This window comes from Pongo pygmaeus, chromosome 3 (assembly GCF_028885625.2).
Source record: "Pongo pygmaeus isolate AG05252 chromosome 3, NHGRI_mPonPyg2-v2.0_pri, whole genome shotgun sequence".
NCBI classification, from domain to species: Eukaryota; Metazoa; Chordata; class Mammalia; order Primates; family Hominidae; genus Pongo; species Pongo pygmaeus.
Genome location: NC_072376.2, coordinates 160501136 through 160521817, shown reverse-complemented (window position 1 = coordinate 160521817; position 20682 = coordinate 160501136). Strand labels below are relative to the sequence as shown.

Here is a 20682-nt window from a genome sequence, read left to right as displayed (position 1 = left end):
GCCCCATCCGCCTCACTTTGCGCTCTCTGATTGGTCAGATGTGGGGGCGGGGCTGCAGGATTGCGTACCGGGGTTAGAAAGAAGAGCAGGTGCGTGGAGGAGGATGGAATTGCCGCAGATGGTCCAGTGGGCTATTGCAAGGATTCTGGAAGCTGCGGGAATTGTTTGAGGACACTTGAAGCACACCTACTACATTCTTCTGCTGGCGTTATTCCAGTTTAAAGGAAGCTTGGGTAAGGGGCGGCTACTTCAGAGTTGGACTGGAAGAGAGAAGGCCCATCTCTACACAAAACATCCCCCATTCAATCTAGAGTGGATACAGAAGCCGGCTGGAGTAAGAAGACAGGGAAGAATGGGAAACCTCCACCTAGTTTTCTGTCAGTTGCTAGAATCTAGGGTCCAGGCCGCTTGGTTATTTCTGGATCCTACAGAAGGATCATTCTAAAGGTAGCTTAATTTTAGAATTAACCGCAAATACGGAATGTCCTTTCCACATTTGGAACTTGTGTTAAAAGTTTGCACTCATTTAAGTTTTAAAAAGTTGACATTCCAGCTGACAAAGAAGTTTTATATGCTTAAAGCCTTTAGCTAAACCAATAGAGTAAACAAATACCTACTTCTCAATTACATATACAAATGCGTTTTATATTGTAATTGTAATTTTCAGGGGGACAGGCACTGTACTAAGTTCATTACCTACATTATGTAAGTTGTTCTGCACAGAAATTTTGAGAGGTAGGCATTTTTCCACTTTACAGATGAAAAAGTCAAGTGGCTAATAAATTTGCCCAGGCTCACTAAGCTAGCTAAGTGGTAGTGTGGAGATAGCAACCTTGGTCTTTCTGACTCCAAAGGGCATTATATTTAAGCATTTGACCTGCTAGTACCTGCCACCTGGGGAATTTCCGCCTAATGACCATATGGATAAGGATGCTTGTAACATTGAGTACACCTAGCCCAGGAGTCTCACAGAGACACCTAAGGAATATTATGAGCCCCTTTTTTGGTATCGTCTGTTTGGAGCTTGACTTCACCGCCTACTTCTCAGTCATTAACATTTGTATTTTACAACCTGACCCAAACTGCTTTCTACCGGAAAAATAGGCCTTTTGTTTGTTCTTCCTAAGCTTACTTTAAAAATGGAAATTAAGGCTGGGTGCGGTGGCTCACGCCTGTAATCCCAGCACTTTGGGAGGCCGAGGCGGGCGGATCATGACGTCAGGAGATCGAGACCATCCTGGCTAACACAGTGAAACTCCGTCTCTACCAAAAATATAAAAAATTAGCCAGGCGTGGTGGCGGGCGCCTGTAGTCCCAGCTACTCCGGAGGCTGAGGCAGGAGAATGGCGTGAACCCGGGAGGCGGAGCTTGCAGTGAGCCGAGATCAAGCCACTGCACTCCAGCCTGGGCGACAGAGCGAGACTCTGTCTCAAAAAAATAAAAAAATAAAAAAAAAATTGAAATAAAAAAACAATTCCTGATCATTAAATTAATGCTTGCTCTATTGTTAAAGTTCATAAAAAAGAAGAATAATGAAGAGAAAGTTAATCTTACTCTACGGCCAAGTATAACTACTCTTTACTTTTTTAGTACACAGTAGAGGCTATCTTGGATATGCTGTATGCGTAGATTGTCTCTGTGCTTTCAGCTACAGCGTTTTTGCTGCCTATAATCTTTCCCAGTCTTTCTCATGGGCAAACTTTTTTTGCCTAATTTGTGAGACATTCCTTTATTTTTGTTTCCCCATGTATTCTTACAGCATTTATATGGTATTATACTCATTTACTTATTTGTCTTGTTTAGATTTTGAATTCCTAAAGCAAAAATCTTAATCCATTAGAAAAAAGCAAAAGAGAGAAGAGATGAGACAGATGCACAAATGATTTCACATACCAGTTTGTGAACTGGAATTCTTCTATGGTGAAATTTCTTCAGATCAGCAGAGAAATTAAAAACAAAATTACAGATTGAGTATGCCAAATTTGAAAACCTGAAATTCAGAATGCTCCAAAATCCAAAACTTTTTGAGTGCTTATATGATGCTCAAAGGAAATGCTCCTTGAAACACTTCAGATTTTGGATTTTCAGATTTGAGATGCTCAACTGGTATGTATAATGCAAATGTTCCCCAATCTGAAAAAATCTGAAATCCAGAACACTGCTGGTCCAAAGCATTTCAGATAAGATATATGAATTTTTCATTTAGTTAAATTTATTCACTCTTAAGGACCATGTTTTATTTTGAAATTGTTTATCCTATTTTTTAATATGATAATAGTAGTTGTTCTTCAAATGTTTTTACTTTGGAGAATAAATAGTTGATAGCTTTATTTGCCCACCATTTGTTTCATTTTTTTCTCTCGACCTGTAAGATCCTAAAGTCTAGTAAGGATAGGGAATACGCCATAATGCTGATGTGATCCTAATCTACTTGCTTTGCATGCTATAGGCATTCTCTGCATTCTTTCTGGATATGAGAGCCTAAGCCTGAAGGTGGATCTGAGCTTGATGGTGTTTGAAAAATAAGAAATGGTTAAAATTGGGAGATGGTGCTACGGTCAAAAACAAGCTATTAGTCAACTTTGATGCAAGTTATAGAGGTTAATTGAAGTTTGTTACTGCTGCATCACATGAAAATCGGTGGAATTTGCTATTCTTGAAGGATAAATTTGGATTAATCTGAATTAAGATAATAGATTAAATGCACTTTGAGGGATCCTGGGGGATGGACACTGTTAACCCTTTGCCATGTATCTCCATTTCTCTATAAATATGTCCGTGGTAGTTTTAAAACCTGGCTGCAACTTCTTTGATACTCATCTGATAACAAGATAGAGTCTGTGTTCCCTCTCTTTACATGTATGTGGGCTTGTGATTGATTTTAACCAATAGAAGTTGGTGAAAGTGGTCACCGTCACCATATGTGACTTCTGAGGCTAGGTCATAAAAGACCATGCAGTACCACCTTGTCTGCTGGAACGTTTACCTTTTGGAACTCTCAGCCTTCCTGTGAGAAGTTCCACTGCCTGAGGCTGGCATGTTGTGAGAAAGCCCAAGACAGACAGAGAGACCCCTTGAAGGTAATACTTGTCAACAGTCACAGCTGAGCCCAGGCTTTGAGTCAGCCCAGCCTAGGTGCCAGTCACGTGAGCTGAGAAGCTGATTCCAGCTCCTAGCCATTCTCGCTGCTCAGCCATTTGGCTCATCCCAGCTGAGGCCCTCATCATGGCCAGAGACATACCATGCCTGCTCTGCCTTGTCCTAAGTCCTGACCTGAAGAATTCATGAGGGTAATGATTGTCGTTTTACTTCAGTGAGTTTAGGGTTGTTTGTTACACATCTCTTCCAGTGAATAGATAACTGAAACAGTTGTCTTTTGTCTCTACATTTATGTACTGTTTATCTAATCTGAAAGAAGTTTCTTGCTTATAGTGACTTTTTTTTTTTGCCTATAGCCTACACACAGTCCATTAGGTTTTTCTTTTTTTAGGGACAGTTGGCTCCAGAGTCTGAGATTGTGCTAACTAATCCATGAGTTAAGTGAGTTTTAGATCTAAAGGTTGCAAGCATGCAGGTGAGAGATCTGAGTCTTTACAGTATGCTTAATTTTCCAATGTTTCCTTTTTACTCCTTTCCAACACATGGGAGAGGAAATGGTTTGCTATGCAGCAAATGAGTGCAGAAGAAAATAAAAGTAGCACAAGTGGTAAAATTAAACTTTCAAATCTGAACCTTGAAGCTATTTCTGTCCACTTCTAAGCTTCAACTTTACCTACCACTGTATTTCAGTGGCATTAACTGCATTTACATTTTGCAACTATCACCCCTATCATCCCCAGAACTTTTTTATCACCCAAAGAGAAAATGTGTACTCATGAAACAACTCCCCATTAGCCCTTGCCTCTGGCCCTGGTAACCATTGTTCTGCTTTCTCTCTTTATGAATTTGACTATTCTTGGTAATTCATATATAGAATAATATAATATTTGCCCTTTTGTATCTGGCTTATTTCACTTAGCTTGATGTTTTCTAATTTTGTCCATGTTGTATCATACATCAGAATTTCATTCCTTTTTATGGTTGAATGATATTCCTTTATGTGTATATGCCACATTTTGTTTATCCATTCATCTATTGATATGACATTGGGTGGTTTCCACCCTTTGCCTATTGTGAATAATGCTGCTGTGAACATGGGTATACAAATGTCTGCTCAAGTGCCTGCTTTCAGTTGGTTTCTACATTTTTAAAGAGTTGTAAAAGAATATTTAAAAATATTTACTATGGAACTTTTATAGAAAAAGTTTACCAACCTCTGATTTAGAGTAAATTTTAAAATTTTGATAATGGGCTATTATGAAGTTGCTGAGTGAATCTTTCCATAAAGTTCATTCATTTCTTCATGAGGAAGGTGATACTTAAGTCTTAGTAGAATTTCTCTAAATATTTGAGGAACTCTGTTTGGTCCCAAGACCAACACTGAAAAATTACTGCTTTGTTTTTGTTATTAAGGAAGAACGAAATTCACTGGTTTGAAAGCAAGATTCAGTGATTTTAAGGGCTCCTGCAGTGAATTTAGAATGAGAGAGCACAAGAGTTCTTTAGAGCCAGCATTGAGCTATGAAAAGGCCCCACTGTGTATAATTAGGTATGCAGAAGCTAGAGGCACTGTCCTTTCCACTTTTCATCTGCTACTCTAATTTTACTCTGAGCAGGCAATGTCCTTTGAATCCTAGCATGTCCCTAAGGCAGAAGTTTCCAAACTTTCATGTTTCACGGTGCCCTTAGAATCTCACTAGTTTTTTCATGGTGTCCTTTAGCCAAAGAAATATCTAATAGTTTCACTTATTAAGTAATTAGGTCCAAACACCTAATTACAGATATTCACATAAGATCTGACAGATGTTTCTGTGTTTCTTTAAAAAGTATAAAACATCCTAAGGTGCTTCTGTGAATTCACTCCAGCACGCTGTTGCTCTTCAGCACACGATTTGGGAGTTGCAGTCCCGTCTGTGCTTCTGACCTGGACTAGCCTTTGCCCTTGGCCTTGCTTCTTATTTTATTCCAGATACTGTTCCCCACATTTTCAGGGCTTGCCCAACAATTGTTTCTCATGGCTTCTTCTGCTTTATAGATTTAAGTTTTACATTCTTGATTCACATTTATTCCCCCAGTATATTAACTTTTATATTGGGTTTTCTTTATAAAGGTTCTTTGTTTAAACTACTGAAATAAATATTTAAATGAATAGAACATTTGCCCTCATCTTTAAAGATGTGTTACTAGAATTACCGGATTAATCACTATAGTGCTCTCTAGTTTCCTCACAAGAAAGGTGATAAAGCAGTTTGAGCACCCAATAGGCCTTAGAAGTATATGAGGTGCTTTGTCACTAAGCGAAGAAAATACTTTGAATGGTGCAAACAACTTACATAGTAAATAATAAATTACCTTTTCTATAAATTATTACTCACTAAGTAAGCTTTCCAGTAGCTCTATCTGGTGGGGAAGTTTCTTTTTTTTTTCTCTTTCTTATCTCCATTGATGTTTTATTTTCAGACCAATTTAAGTGATACTTCTAGAATATCAAGTTTCAGGTTAAAAGGAACGAGAAAAACTTAAATTACTTTAACAGATTTAAAACTAGGTAATAAAGTAGATTTGGGAGAAAAGGTCTTTCTGGTTAGGAAGAAGATTCTGTGTATTATTAAAAATGTGAGAAAGGAAAAATATTTTTATACAGAAACAAATTCTTTTAGGATTTAAATCAAAATTGTTATGCCCTGTATTTGTCCATTAGATGCTAGCTTGTGGTGATCCCCATAGAAAGAAGGCTTTGACTTACACAACATAAAGAGAATTCATGGGGAATTTTGTCCTAGTGTGGAGGAGTTTTCTTCTTTGAACATGAGGAGTGGTCTCTATGGAGTTTGAATTTTACCTTTACTTTGCTCATGTATTTAAGGCTGTTGATTGTCCTTGTGTAAACTCATGAGCACCTGTTCTAGATGGTTTTCTATGGGTAGGATGTGTGTGTTCGCATGCCCGTGTAACTCCTCCCACACTGTAAAAGGAATGTTGTGTGCATGCATAGCTCTGAATAGAGTCCATCAGGCTTGGGCCATAAATGGTGCCTCTACTTATGAGGTATCTTTACTATGTAGAGGTAGAACTACTAGATATTTTTCTCCAATAGTATAAATTCTATGATTTGCATTTTCCAATTTTCTTGTTTGGGAAATGAGAGGAAAACAGAAGAGCAAGGTCTTTGTTTTTTCCCTTCTTGCTTCATCCTCTCCCTAGAACCATGTGTAGGTCAGGATGTAAGAATCTGGCAATTGCCCTAGAACCAAGCTTTTAAAATGTTCTCTGTTCTCAGAAATACCAGCTTTGTGATCAATGTCCCCAGGGAGGAAGATTTAAGGGGAAAAGCATCTTATCTGATGTACAAGATACATCTGTTTTCCATTGCCACCAGAACAAATGAACACAAACTTAGTGGCTAAAGTAATGTGTATTTAGTATCTTACAGTGCTGGAAGTCAGAAGTCTAACATGAATTTCAAAGGGCTAAAACCAAGGGGACAGCAGGCTGCATTCCTTTCTGGAGGTTGTAGGGGAGAATCTATTTCCTTGCTCATTCAAGTCAGTGGCAGAATTCAGTTCCCTGCAGTTGTAGGACTGAGGCCCCGCTTTCTTTCCTGGCTGTCAGCTGAGGGTCATTCATAGCTTCTAGAGAATGTCCACACTCTTTGGTTCATGGTCAGTCCCCTTCCTTCACCTTCAAAGCCAGCAACAGAGAGTTGAGTCCCTTTCATGTAATATCCCTTCTTCTTCATCTTATACTCTTAAGGACCCACGTGATTAGATTGAGCACACTCAGATAATCCAAGATATTTTCCCCAATTCTTCTTTGTTATTGGTTGATTGATTGTACAAATGGGTCTTGCTATGTTACTCAGGCTGATCTCAAACTCCTGGGCTCAAGCAATCCTCCTGCCTCAGTCTCCCAAAGTGCTGGGATTACAGATGTAAGCCACTGTGCCTGGCCAATGTCTTCATCTCAAGGTTCTTAACTTTAACCACATCTACAAAATCCCTTTCTGCTCTGTGAGGTAACATATGCACAGTTTCTGGAATTGGGACATGGACATCTTTTGTGGGAGGATGGTCATTATTCTGCTTACCACACTGGTGGTGTTAAAAGAAATAAGTCTTCAATTTTCAATCATTCCACAGGTCTCAGTTTTGTATACTGTGTATTAATATCCAGAGCTCCTTTTCCTATGCTAAATTTAGACTTTTCTACATACACTCATAAGCATTTGAAGACAATTCTTTTTTTTTTTTTTTTTTGAGACAGGGTCTTGCTGTGTTGACCAGGTTGGAGTGCAGTGACATGATCTCAGCTCATTGCAACCTCTGCCTCCTGAGTTCAAGCATTCTCCTGCCTCAGCCTCCCAAGTAGCTGGGACTACAGGCATGTACCACCACACCTGGGTAATTTTTATAATTTTTTAGTAGAAATGGGGTTTCACCATGTTGACCAGGCTGGCCTTGAACTCTTGACCTCAAGTGATCCACCCACTTCGGCCTCCTGAAGTGCTGGGATTACAGGCATGAGCCACCACACCTAGCTGACAATTCTTTTATAATATTTAATTATATAGAATAAAGGGAGAGAAATAGTGAGGGGGGATATGGAAATGAGTTTTACTTTTCCTCCCAAAGTGGAAGAAAGTAACAACAATCTGTGAACATGTTTAAATGCTGATGGGAAGGAACTGGTAGAGAAGGAGAGCTGAATGTGGGGAACTGGAAATTATTCCTTGAATCTGTTCTTCCTTTCCGTCATAGTAAAAGAGTTTTAGTTAGGCACCTGGCCATCCAGGTAGAAACTACATTTCCCAAACTCCCTTGCAACTAACGGTCTGAATAGTGACTAGGTTCCCCTAGTAATGCACTCTCTTGGTATGCTGGAAGGCAGAATGAGGTATCCAGCACAGTTGTGGTCTTCCAGTGGAATTCTAGGGTTCATCATTCAGAAACTGGTGGCAGTGGCAGTGGCAGTTTTTAAATTTGTCTCTTTAAAGCCCTGTTATTAGCAACCAGCTCTGCTACTACCTAGCAGGAGGTTTGGAGAACACCTCTTCACCAAGCACTGGGGAAGGGTCCTTCCTTGGTAGCTGTCCTCTGACTTCCAGAGAAGACAATGGAAATGCTGCAAAAATGGCATGTCCCGATTACAAGGAGAAAATGGGATTCCAGAGAGATGGAGGGTAGGTGGGAGATGTTAACAGACAAAGACAAATTTATGTGCAGTTAGCACAATGCGTCATGGAGAAGGAATGGTCGTAGGAGTGTTTCGAAATGAAATCAACAGGCAGCTTACTGAGGTCCACTGAGTAGACCTAGACCTCTAGGACTACTGGGCAGAAACAAACTAGACACCATGTTAGGATTCATGGCTTCCTACTAGAGTCTCAGAACTCAGCCAGTGGACGGATGAAGCCCCTCAACAGAGATGGAGGCCAGGTGCCTCTGAAGAAGAACTCTGTAGTTTAGCCATAGTGTATCCAGTGGATTTCCTCCCAAGTCTTCCACAGGGTGACCTGGAGCTATTCACCCAGGGGTCTGTGGACTGGGAGAAGGGAATATAAAACCTACTGGGAAGTATCACATACTGGCTCTGATTTTACACTTATGCCAGAGACCAAAAACATTACAATCGTCTGCCAAAGTAGGGCTTATGGATGTTAGATGAATTTGTGGGTCCAATTCATGTAACAGTGGACCTACTGGGATTGCAGGCCCATCCAGTGTATATTATCCCAGTCCCAGGATATCTGGTGGGAATACATACACACACACATATATGCATACATGTACACATACACATGCATGTACACATACACATGTACATGCATATACATACACATATAGTTGGTAACTAGCAGGATACCATTCTGGTTCCCTGTCCTGTTGAGTGAAGGCTACTATGAAAGGAAGGACTATCTAGGGCCACTGGAGCTCTTCCCAAACAATTCACCAAGCTAGTAAACAGTAAGCGATCCTGCTGGGGGGATTGTACAAATTACTGCTGCCATAAAGACCTTGAGAGAAGCAGGGGTAGTAATTCCTACTATATCTGCATAAAACTTTTCTATTTGGCTGGAACAAAAGCCTGACGGGCCTTGAAAATGACAGCAGATTATTGCAAACCTAATCAGGTGGTGACATTAGTTGCAGCTATGGTTTTAGATACAGGATATTTACTGAAACAAATGATCCCCCCAGGCACCTGACATACAACTGTTGTCCTGAAAATACATTCTTTCCCATCCTAACCAGTAGGCAAAATCAGAAGCAGTTTGCATTTATATAGCAGAGACAAGGGTATATCTTTATTGTATTCTGTGGAACATCACACGAGTTCTTTACATTGATGAGCATGTTGTTTGTTGGACCTAGTGAGAAGGAAGTAGAAAATATATATGCTAAGGGTGGGAGATAAACCCTCTGAAAGTTCAGGGCCCTGCCACCACTTTGGTGACATTTGAAAAGAGTCCAGTGGTTTGTAGCATGTTAGGAAATCACAAATGGCAGGACTTTGCACCCTCCACCACAAAGAAAAAGCCACTGTATTTGATGAGCCTCTGGATTTTCGTGACAACATATACCACATTTGGGCATGCTGCACTAACCTACTTAGGAAATAACCTATAAGCTTCCAGTCTTAAGGAAGTCCTGGAACAAGAATAAGACCTGCAGCATGTCCAGGCTGGGTTGAAAGTTGACATGCCACTTGAGTCTTATGACCTAATGGATTCAATGGCATTGGAACTGTAGCATGGCAGCAGAGATGCTGTTTGGAGACTCTGGCAAGTCCCAGAACAAAGTACTTGGTTGTCTAGTGACTGGACAATCTAAAACACCCACCACAAACTATCATCTGATCACAACCATAAAACTGGGCATGCCCAGAAGTATTCCATTGTAAAATGGAAATGGCAATTACGAGACGAAGCCCTAACAGGTCCAGAAGATACCAATAAACTATTTTGTAAACTGAGCATGAGCAAAAGGCTCAGACTCATATCTTATTGTGAGTTGGTATCAATTCAGACATACTGTTACCTGAAACCTGAAATATTAGTATAGTTACATTTAAGATGTGGGAAGTTGGGAGGGAGAAACAACTAAATAACACAAAATACAGCGACTACAATCCTCCAGGTTGAAAACTGTATGAATATTGTAATTTTTCATTACCTTTGACAGCTCTAAGTTACATGGTTGTGATGCTCACACATATTTAGTTTTTTTTCTCCTCTTAGAAACCTGAAAGATTACACTTTGCTGTCCTCCTCGCAGTTGGGGCCATGTGGTCCTGGCCAATAGGTTATGAGGTGAAGTCACATATATCACTTTCAGGCTGAAGTATTTAATTGCTGTTGTAATAATCTGTTGCACTCTCTCCTCTTACTTCAGCAAATCTTGCTACCTGGAGCAGCTGGAATGATCCTAGATGACTGAAACGTGCAATGTGTTGGTCAACACTAAATAAAATCAAAGTACTTAAAAATCTTTCCTTTTATTTTTAGTTGATGCATAATAATTGTCTATATTTATGTGATATTTTGATACATGTATACAATGTGTAACGATCAAATCAGTGTAATTGGCATATTCATCACCTCCAGCATTTATCATTTCTTTGTGCTGTGAACATTCAGAATTCTCTCTTCTAGCTTTTGAAAATATACAATAAATCATAGTTAACTATTTTCACTCTAATGTCTGCAGAACACCAGAACTCATTCCTCCTCTCTAGCTGTAATTTTGTATTCATTAACTAACCTCTCCCCCTCCTCCTCTCCCACCTGCCTTTTCTAGCTTTTAATATCCACAATTCTACTCTCTGCTTCTATGAGCCTACATATGAAAGAGAAGATAAGGTGCTAAAATTTCCTTGGCATAACATAGAGGGAGAAATGTAAAGATTTTGGAAATAAAGATACTAGAGTAGATTTTTCATGTGTAGCCCACCCAGTCACCCTCCCTCTAACGTTATCTACCCAAGAAGAGCCCTGATATATAGTGATGTTTGTGATCATAAATATCAAAATAGAGTCACTTAAGACAAGTGACTCAGGCCATGGTCAAAGTGGAAACCATGTGCAGGGTGAAGGGAAATAGACACACTTTATGTTATTGTCAAATAATTGTTTTGCGTGAACACTGGAATGATTTTTAAAAACGATTAGTGATCATATGATTCAGTCAAGAGTCCAGCTGAAAACACATGGTAAATTAAATTGAGTGATTTGAAGAGAGTTTAACAGGTTATTCACAAAGGCTTGGGCGAAGAGTATGGAAACCATTTGGGATGGTGCAGTAATGGGACAAAAAGGAGGAAGTAATGACCTCTAAAGGGAGGTAGACAGGCTGTGTGAATGAGCCATCCGAAAAGAGCTGTGACCTTCTGTGCAAGAATGAGCCCTTAGAGGGGAGCTGAAACAATGAATGCTCAACCTCACTCCTCCCTTGTCTGATCTCTGGTTACTGCCCTCTCTTGTCCAAATCTGATGGAAGCCAGAGGACAGGGAAGCCTGTTGTAGTCCAAACAGATCAGCCTCCCAGGGCACGGAGCACAGCAGAGAAGGGGAGAGGATGGATTTGGTGTGACAAATGGAAGAATTCCAGCCCGACATAATGTAACAGAAAACATTTAAAACATACTGTAACACAAAATATTCCAATTCCCCGATGCTTCCCTTACTGCATAACATTTTTTTCCTTTTTTTTTTTTTAGTGAAAGGGAATGAGCTGGAAATTAGATGTTTGGGATATAAATCTACCTACATTCATATGATACAGTATTGTTTATTTTTATTCTGCACCTATATAAATATTAATCATTTACATTTTTCTTGCTAGTGTCCATCTGAAATTGGCTGATACTGCATCATCATCATTCCTATTTTACCCACGGAGAATGTGATTCATTATGATTTTTGAATATGCCCTCATTCTCCTGTGGCTACCGAAATGGCCTGCTGCAGATTTGACCCAATTATTTCAACCATCTTCACGTTTGATTCTCATCACTATGGGCTGAATGAACTCTGTGGCCATCGACACTGATTATGAAGGGGCTTGCAGGGATAAGGTCGGCTGTGCCACAGACTAATAATCTGGCACAGAAACATTCTCAAGACTCTGTTTAGAAAAAAATCAGTGGAAAAGAAGATGCTGATCCGTTGAAATTCTTTTCTGTTTGAATTTTCAGCTACACTGTCACCAGCATTAAAAAAAAAAAAAAGTAAAATAACAGGCCAGGTGTCCTGAAATAGGCCCCCCATGTCTTTGGAAAGAGCAAATGGGTGACAATATCCAGATCTGAAGGTTACAGCAACACGAAGCTGACCAGTCTGGTTTTGCTCAGGGAACCCAGAGCTGTGCCTTGTGTATTTTCTGAAAGAGGTGAAGGAAGGCAGAGCGAAAACAAAGTTTGAAAGCGAAGACTAGTATACTTTTATGCAAAAAAATATAATACCAAAATGAAGCCTGGTGGCCCAGTTTTCTTTCGAGTTATAGGTAATTCCTCATATTTCTAGTAATGAGCCATTATTGTATTGTATTGCATTGCATTGTATTGTATATTATTGTATATTGCATTAGCCATACCATTGTTGTCTTTATCCATGACCTGAAAGAATTTCAACTTCAAGAAGAGACTGTAGTTTCTTAACTAGATTATTTTAAGTGTGGGAGATTATATGTTTGTGCGTGTGCATATGAATATACAGTTACAAACTCTTACATCTAGCAGGGTTTTGTTTTTCCCCAAAGATGGTTTATGACACTAGACACTTTCTTGTTGTGAAAGCTTATTGATGTTAACTCATATTTCTGTTTATAATATTTATATTATTTGTTTTTATAAACATATCTTACATATTACATGTATAATATGAAAGATCATATTTATTTTGGAAACCACATAATATTGCTGATTTAATAAACAGATTTCTTTAGCCTTACCTGGCAGCTCTTTTTTCAAGAAAAGGTTAGAAATCTTACAACTTATCTCTTAGTTGCTATTTTAATCACTGTTTTCTTTTTTTTTTTTTTCTTGAGACGGAGTCTCGCTCTGTTGCCAGGCTGGAGTGCAGTGGCACAATCTCAGCTCACTACAACCTCCACCTCTGGATTCAAGCGATTATTCTGCCTTAGCCTCCTAAGTAGCTGGGATTACGGACACCCACAACCATGCCTGGCTAATTTTTTTTTGTATTTTCAGTAGAGACAGGTTTTCACCATGTTGGCCAAGCTGGTCTTGAACTCCTGACCTCAGCTGATCCACCTGCCTTGGCCTCCCAAAGTACTGGGATACAGGCATGAGCCACCACTTTTTTCTTTTTCTTTTGCTCAATAGGAATTCAGTATTACTTTTCAAGCTTTTCCACTTTTATATCCCTAATGGTGGAGAAGATTGAACGCCTGTTTCCCAGGGGTCTGAATATTGCAGGGAGGTTCCACAAAAGACAAATTTATCTCAAATCTTATATTTTATTTGAATAATTTATTGGAACTTTGCAATTTATGTACATATGTATACTCATGCACTTATATATAACATATAAAATTAAAACAAATATATATTCACGTATGTTTGTTTTAATTTTTTTTTTTTTTGAGACGGAGTCTTGCTCTGTTGCCCAGGCCGAAGTGCAGTGGCACAATCTCGGCTCAGTACAAGCTCTGCCTCCCGGGTTCACGCCATTCTCCTGCCTCAGCCTCCCGAGTAGCTGGGACTACAGGTGCCCGCCCCCACACCTGGCTAATTTTTTGTATTTTTAGTAGAGACGGGGTTTCACCATGTTAGCCAGGATGGTCTCGATCTCCTGACCTCGTGATCTGCCCGCCTTGGCCTCCCAAAGTGCTGGGATTACAGGCGTGAGCCACCGTACCCGGCCTGTTTTAATTTGTTTAAAGTTTTAATTTACTTACCAATAAATCCGGTAAAACTATGTCCATTTTTGTCTTGGTGGTCTGGATATTCCCTAAGACACTGCTACTCCTTTTATGCACCAAGTTTGAGAGGCCCTAGGCATGCAGGTGGCCTGAATGTCTTTCAGCCATCCAACAAAATATTTACTGAGCACCCACTATTGCTCAGCACTGTACTGAGCACTTAAGTTACTGTGGGGAACTAGACATCCTTTTTCCTGGCTCTGCACCTTTGCCTATGTTAGCCCCTTGTTTAGAATGCCCAGCCGGACATGGTAGCTCATGCCTGTAATCCCAGCACTTTAGGAGGCTGAGGCAGGAGGATCACTTGAGCCTAAGAGATTGAGACCAGCTTGGGCAACATAGTGAGACCCTGTCTCTAAAAAAAAAAAAAAAAAAAAATTAGGCAGGCGTGGTGGTGCGTGCCTGTGGTCCTGATTACTCAGGAGGCTAAGGTGGGAGGATTGCTTGAGCCCAGGAGTTCAAGGCTGCAGTGAGCTATATTGCATCACTGCACTCCAGCCTAGGTGAAAGAGCGAGACCCTGTCTTAGAAACAAAAAAAAGTCTTTGGAAATAAGCCTGGGCAACACAGGGAGACCCCCCATCTTTACAAAAAATGAAAAAATGTATTAGCTGGGTGTGGTGGCACGCACCTATAGTCCCAGCTACTCGGGAGGCTGAGGTGGGAGGATTGCTTGGGCCTAGGAAGTCAAGGCTGCAGTGACCCATGATAGCACCACTGCACTTCAGCCTGGGTGACACAGAGAGACCTTGTCTTAAAAAAAAGTGCCCACCCCCTTTCCCCTCACCTATCCAACTTCCATCTGTGAGTCTATCCTCCCATCTCACCTTACTCTGAGCTACATTTCTGAGAAGACTTAAGTTATCTCATTCCTGGATGAGCACAGTGGCCCTCCCTCAACAGGGCAACAAGGTGGCTGAGCAGGGAGGGGCATAAGTTTCAAGGCCTCTAGCTGAACCCAGTGCTGATATGCAAATTAATATCTGAGAAAGGACATTTTTTTTCTTGTACTAGCTAGGCTGGATTTCCCAAATTGTTTGAGTGATCCCTGCCCCTCTTAATGCTTCTGTAAGAATGCAAGGTGGCAGGGGACCTGTGTCCTTCTCCTGGAGCACAGCCATGGTGTGTCCAGTTATATTCTTTCCGAGAGCTGGACGGCAAGAATCCTGAGTACGCATGTATCATGTTCCCCTTGTACCATTTCTTTGAGCCTACGCTGTGTGATACAAAGTCCTCTTGTTACACAACAAGGACTATTTGGACAAAGACATTATTTAAATGTTTTGTGAGTCTTTGCAGACAGTGACCAGAATTTTACTTCATTTAGGGATCTAGCAGAGTTCTCAGCAGGTAAGAGACACTCAACAAGTGACAGGTGGATGCAAGAGTAGAGTACACTGCACATTTGAATTGAAATATTCGGCCAGTGGAATCGTATTATCTCCCATAACTCTCATGCCTCTTATCCAGGTTATACACCATTGTCCCTTTACTCTTATATGCATTAAGCATGATGCCCAACTGAAGAACTATTGAGTGAATGAGCAAATTATTGAATGACTGAAGGAATAAATGTTAGATAAAATCCAGGCTTCGATTCCTACCTCCTCCATGATAAATTTTCTGACTGTTGCAGTCTCCAGAGGTTACTTCCTATTCTGTATCATTCACTTAGTGTATTCATTCATTCATAGGCTACCATAAATGGTTGATTATACAGTCTATGTCTGTGTTCTATCCACTCAACCAGATTTTTTTTTTGAGATGGAGTCTTGCTCTATCACCCAGGCTGGAGTGCGGTGGTGTGATGTCGGCTCATTGCAACCTCTACCTCCCAGGTTCAGATGATCCTCCCACCTCAGCCTCCCGAGTAGCTGGGGATTATAGGCATCTGCCACCATACCTGGATAATTTTTGTAATTTTTAAGTAGAGACGGGGTTTCACCATGTTGGCCAGGCTGGTCTTGAAAGTCTGACCTCAGGTAAACCTTAGCCTCCCAAAGTGCTGGGATTACAGGCGTGAGCCACCACACCCAGCCCATTCAGCCAGATTTTAAAAGTCTGGGACTATGTCTTACATACTTACATCTATTCATTATGCCTGGCACGGTGTCTTGTAATAGCATGCTCAATGTGTATTAGTTGTCGATAATGAAATTCTGTGAGGACAATAATGAACTTCGAAGCTGTTGTTCCATTTTGCTTTGATCTTTCTGGTAGAAGTTCTTGAATCTGAAGTAGTGTCAATAGCAATTTACATGATTATAACACATAGGAATTTTAGCTCTGATTATGCTAAACTAAATGTACTCCAGAGTGAACACATTTTGTTCTATGAGAAAGAAATTAAAAGTATCTTTTTATCATATTTACTGCAGTGGATGATCAAGGGTGCAAGGCAGTGTGTAATAAGGAAAAAAGCACTGTGCCAGGAGGCAGAGTTGTTTCCAGGTGTATAGATTGGTGGTAATTTTGTGTCTCTGTCACCTGTGAAATGAGAAAGGACACAGGAGAGTATAGCTTGGCAAGTTTGTTAATATGCAATATTGGGGGAAGCCCACGGCATAATGACAAACAGAGTGAATGGAGCCCCTTGGAACACTGGAAGTCAACCAGCCCTCTTTGGAGCCAGGCCAATCTTACTATAGCTAGTTTTGGGACTTAAGTAAGGTATAATCTCTTTGTGTCTCAATTTCCTTACCTGTAAAATGGGAACAATAATGGTAACAACCTCAAAGTCTTGAGATAAGCACTCTGAGATAATGTATGCAAAACTCTTAGCATAGAATCTGTTATATTGTAAGTACTAATAAATAGACCTTTCCTCCTGCAGTGGATGCCTATGGAGCTGCTTTGCTCCACATTTACTTTCTTCTGAAAACTGTTCTCCCCTTCCCTATTCACCTGGCACAGCAGGAGCAGCCGTGACACCATGTGACCCAGTCCTCTGGCCAATGAGTCCCTTCTCAGAATTTATTGGACTGGGCATGAAGAGACAGAGCTGAGAGTCTCTTTTCCCTTGACACGTCTGAAGAAGCTGCAGGGAATCACGCTTAGGGGTTGTCAGCAGTTAGATTTCCTGCCGTGGAACAGGCCGGTCTAAAGGGAGGCAGGTAAACAAGCAGGTAACTTGAGAGCAGCAAGAGAGGCAAGATACCCAGAGAGCTTGATGGTATCTGAACTCCTGTTTCCAGCTAATCTGAGATCCAGTCTCATTCCTGTCCTCAGTTCTGTGAGGAGCCCCAGGACTCTAATAACAAATTCATCTTTTGCTTAGTCATTGTGCTGGATTACACCATGGCAGGTGGGTTAAGCTGGGAATTATATTCCATGCATGGTTCTGGGTCAGAGTTGGCCATAGAGGAAGACGCATGAGATTTGGAAGGTGGAAAAGAAGCAAAGACCATTATTCTTGGAAGGTCGTCATGGTCAGATAGATAGACACAGAGGCGTCTGGGTCCCCACTTGTTCTTCCTCTCCTCCACACTGTCCAGCTCAGCTTCCTGATTGCCAGCCCAACTCACCAAAAGCAGACCTACTCCCTCCTCCCCCTTACCCAGATGCTTGGCTGCAAACCCATAGAGGTGGTAGCTACACAGAGGGAACATCTTCCCATAGACCTCTCTGAGAGCTCCCGCTTTGCAATCTCACTGAAGTGGCGGGGTATATTTGGTGTTGCAGATTTCCCTGAAAGCTCCAGCTTACCTACTCATGCCAGTGCTTTCAGAGGATTCATTTATGACTCTTTCTTAAATTTCCTGACTTTCACTTTCTTAGCTGCTCTCACATTTGTGTGAGATCTAATTCCTATAATAAATCTTTTATTCCCATAATACTCTAGTGGCTTTGCTTCTCTGATTTAACTCTAACTGCTATAGCTAGTTTGTGTTTCTTTCACAAGCCGAAATGATAGCAATCCTAGATATTTTGCATTCTTAAACAAAAGGACACAAAATAAAGGGAAATATCAAGACAACACTTTGAGAAAATATATAATAATAATAGTGATAATAATCTTTTTGAGACAGGGCTTGCTATGTTTCCCAGGCTGGCCTTGAACTTCTGGGCTCATGACATCCTCCCACCTCAGCCTCCAAAGTAGTTGGGACTACAGGTGCATGCCTCTGCACTTGGCTTTATACAACATTTTTAAAGGAAAAAATTTTAGATTTTCTTGCAACATTTTTTTTTTTTTTTTTTTTTGAGATAGAGTCTCACTCTGTCTCCCAGGCTGGAGTGCAGTGGTGCAATCTCGGCTCACTTCAGCCTCTGCTCCCGGGTTCAAGCAATTCTCTGCCTCAACTTCCCAAGTAGCTGGGATTACAGGTGCCCGCCACCATGCCCGGCTAACTTTTTTGTATTTTTAGTAGAGACGGGGTTTCACCATCTTGGCCAGGCTGGTCTTGAACTCCTGACCTCATGATCCACCCACCTTGGCCTCCCAAAGTGCTGGGATTACAGACGTGAGCCACCGTGCCCGGTCAACGTTCTTTGTATCTATAAAAGACCGATTGATGATAACTCATGGTGATTTTATTAAAATTGCCTAATATGTCCTGAAATTCTTGAACCAAATTGAGAAAGATAGGTGTGACTTTTGACTTTCCCAGGCAGGTAGAAAATGACACTTTAAGGAAGGTACATTACGAGAACATCAAGCCTTGGGGTAAAGAGGATGCACTTTGAACATGGATTAGTGACAATGACCTCAACTTTATCACTATAGATTGAGCCAGAGGAGCAGAATCACCAGGAAATGTGTGCATGTGCATGCACACTCACGCACACACACACACACACTCACACCATTTATTTTATTTTATTTTAACAGAGATTTAACCTGATGTGATTGGAATAGCTGATTCAATAGTCTCTGTAAAGGCTTTTGTCTTTGTGTCTGAGGATGGAGCTCCAAGTCCAATCTTCCTAAGGCTTTGATGCCTTCCTCTGCACTACACCAGGAAAGTTCTTCAGACCAAGGTATACTAACTCCTTAAACACAGTTGGAAGAGCTGCTTCTCTTGACAAAGAAGGCTCAACCAAATTTAGAGGTTCAGGTCCCTAACTTCATTGGAATCTGCCAATATGTCTCCATTCCAATTTTCTAAGGGCCTACTCATGTTGGGCATGTGAAAATATCCCTTCCAAGGTGAGGGACAAGTTGTTGAATCTGTCCTCTATAAGTTTTCTATTGCTAAGTCACAAATTACCAGAAACTTAATGGATTAAAGTAACCTATATTTATTATCTAACAGTTTCTGTAGGTCAGATGTTGGGGCATGGCATGGCTGGCTTCTCTGCCAGGTATTTACTTGGATGCAATAAAGATATTAGCTGGGACTGTGATTGTCATCTGGGCTTGGCCATTTGTTGCTTTCCTTTTTTGGAAGGTGTTTTGGAGATCTTCCTTTGTTATTGGCCTCACACAGGAGGGTGTGCAACTAGAGCAACCTTTTACAAGTTCTTCAAGGTAACTTCAAATAAACTAGGATGGAAGGCAGAGGGAGGTGAGGAGTAACATACTTGGGGTGGTTAAGAAAGGAAGAACTTCAGTAATGTGATTTTTAAGATTGAGCTGTGGGCACAAGCTGAACACATTTTGATAACAAGCTAGTAAAGCTAGCTACATTAAACATTTTTTTGGTAGCAAGTGTCAAAATTTAATTTTATTTCCTTAAAGAAAAAAAATTTGTTGATGTAGTTGGAAAGTTCAGAAGCTCAGCCAACTTCAGATGTGGCTGGGTCTAGGGGTTCATAGTGTGGCTGGATACACTTGTCTCAGATTCCCCTGACACCCACAACAAATTGGGGATTGTCAGCAGTTAGGTTTCCTACAGTGGAACAGACTGGTCTACAGAGAGGCAGGCCTGAGAGAGTTTCTCTTCTCCAGTTTTAGCCAGGCCCTTTCCTAGTCTGCATCTCATCCTTTAATCTTTCAGTGTTAATTTTGAGCTCCTACTTTCTAATAGGGACTTTAATTGTAGCAGAAAGAAGTGCTTCCTGTTACTTCTCTAGAATAATTTCATGGATAGTGATGGGCTTGGCTCCAGCCACATACCTCTTTCTGAATCACTGTGCTATGCACATGGCATGGGGTGAACAAACTGGCTAGGTCTGGGCTATGTGCCCTTTTTTTGTAGCTGGACAAAGGGTGGGAGGAGATTGATGGGGCAGGGTGGAATGGGTCCAACTGCACCTGTGCTGCATGGAATGCAATCTCTGCAAGAAATACAAAAGGTGTTTCCAGGTGCAGGGGGAGGGGATGTTTAGCAGGCAGAAACAGCAGATATCTTCTACACTCAGTAACCATTGGCTTTGGTTCTATAAGGTCATGGAGAGGGCTGGGGAGAGTGGAGGAGAGATAGCGCTTCACCCAAAGGTTTGAGTTACTTTTGTCCACCAAGAAGGAACACATCCATAATTCCACATAATTCAGAAAAATCTTCCCAATGTATAATTTTTAGAGAAATGATTATATATTAAGAGTTATTTTAGTCAGTTTCTTATGTACAACTTTCTAGTTTCTTGTTCATGGTTCCGTTTTCCCCATTATCCAGGTACAGTAAAGGAGCTTTCTTTATTCTTTCTCCTCTCTGACCCATCAGTGACTCAGATTTGACAACTCCTGCATTGTAATGTAGTTT

The 20682-nt window shown here is 40.8% G+C and overlaps 1 long non-coding RNA gene across 1 annotated transcript; it reads left to right on the top strand.

The window, feature by feature from the left end:
- Window positions 1-62: 62 nt before the first annotated feature.
- On the top strand, window positions 63-13133 carry LOC134739472 (uncharacterized). The gene is made up of 3 exons (XR_010126152.1): window positions 63-233; window positions 7363-10573; window positions 11940-13133. It is a non-coding gene; the product is annotated as an uncharacterized LOC134739472 (long non-coding RNA).
- Window positions 13134-20682: the final 7549 nt, after the last annotated feature.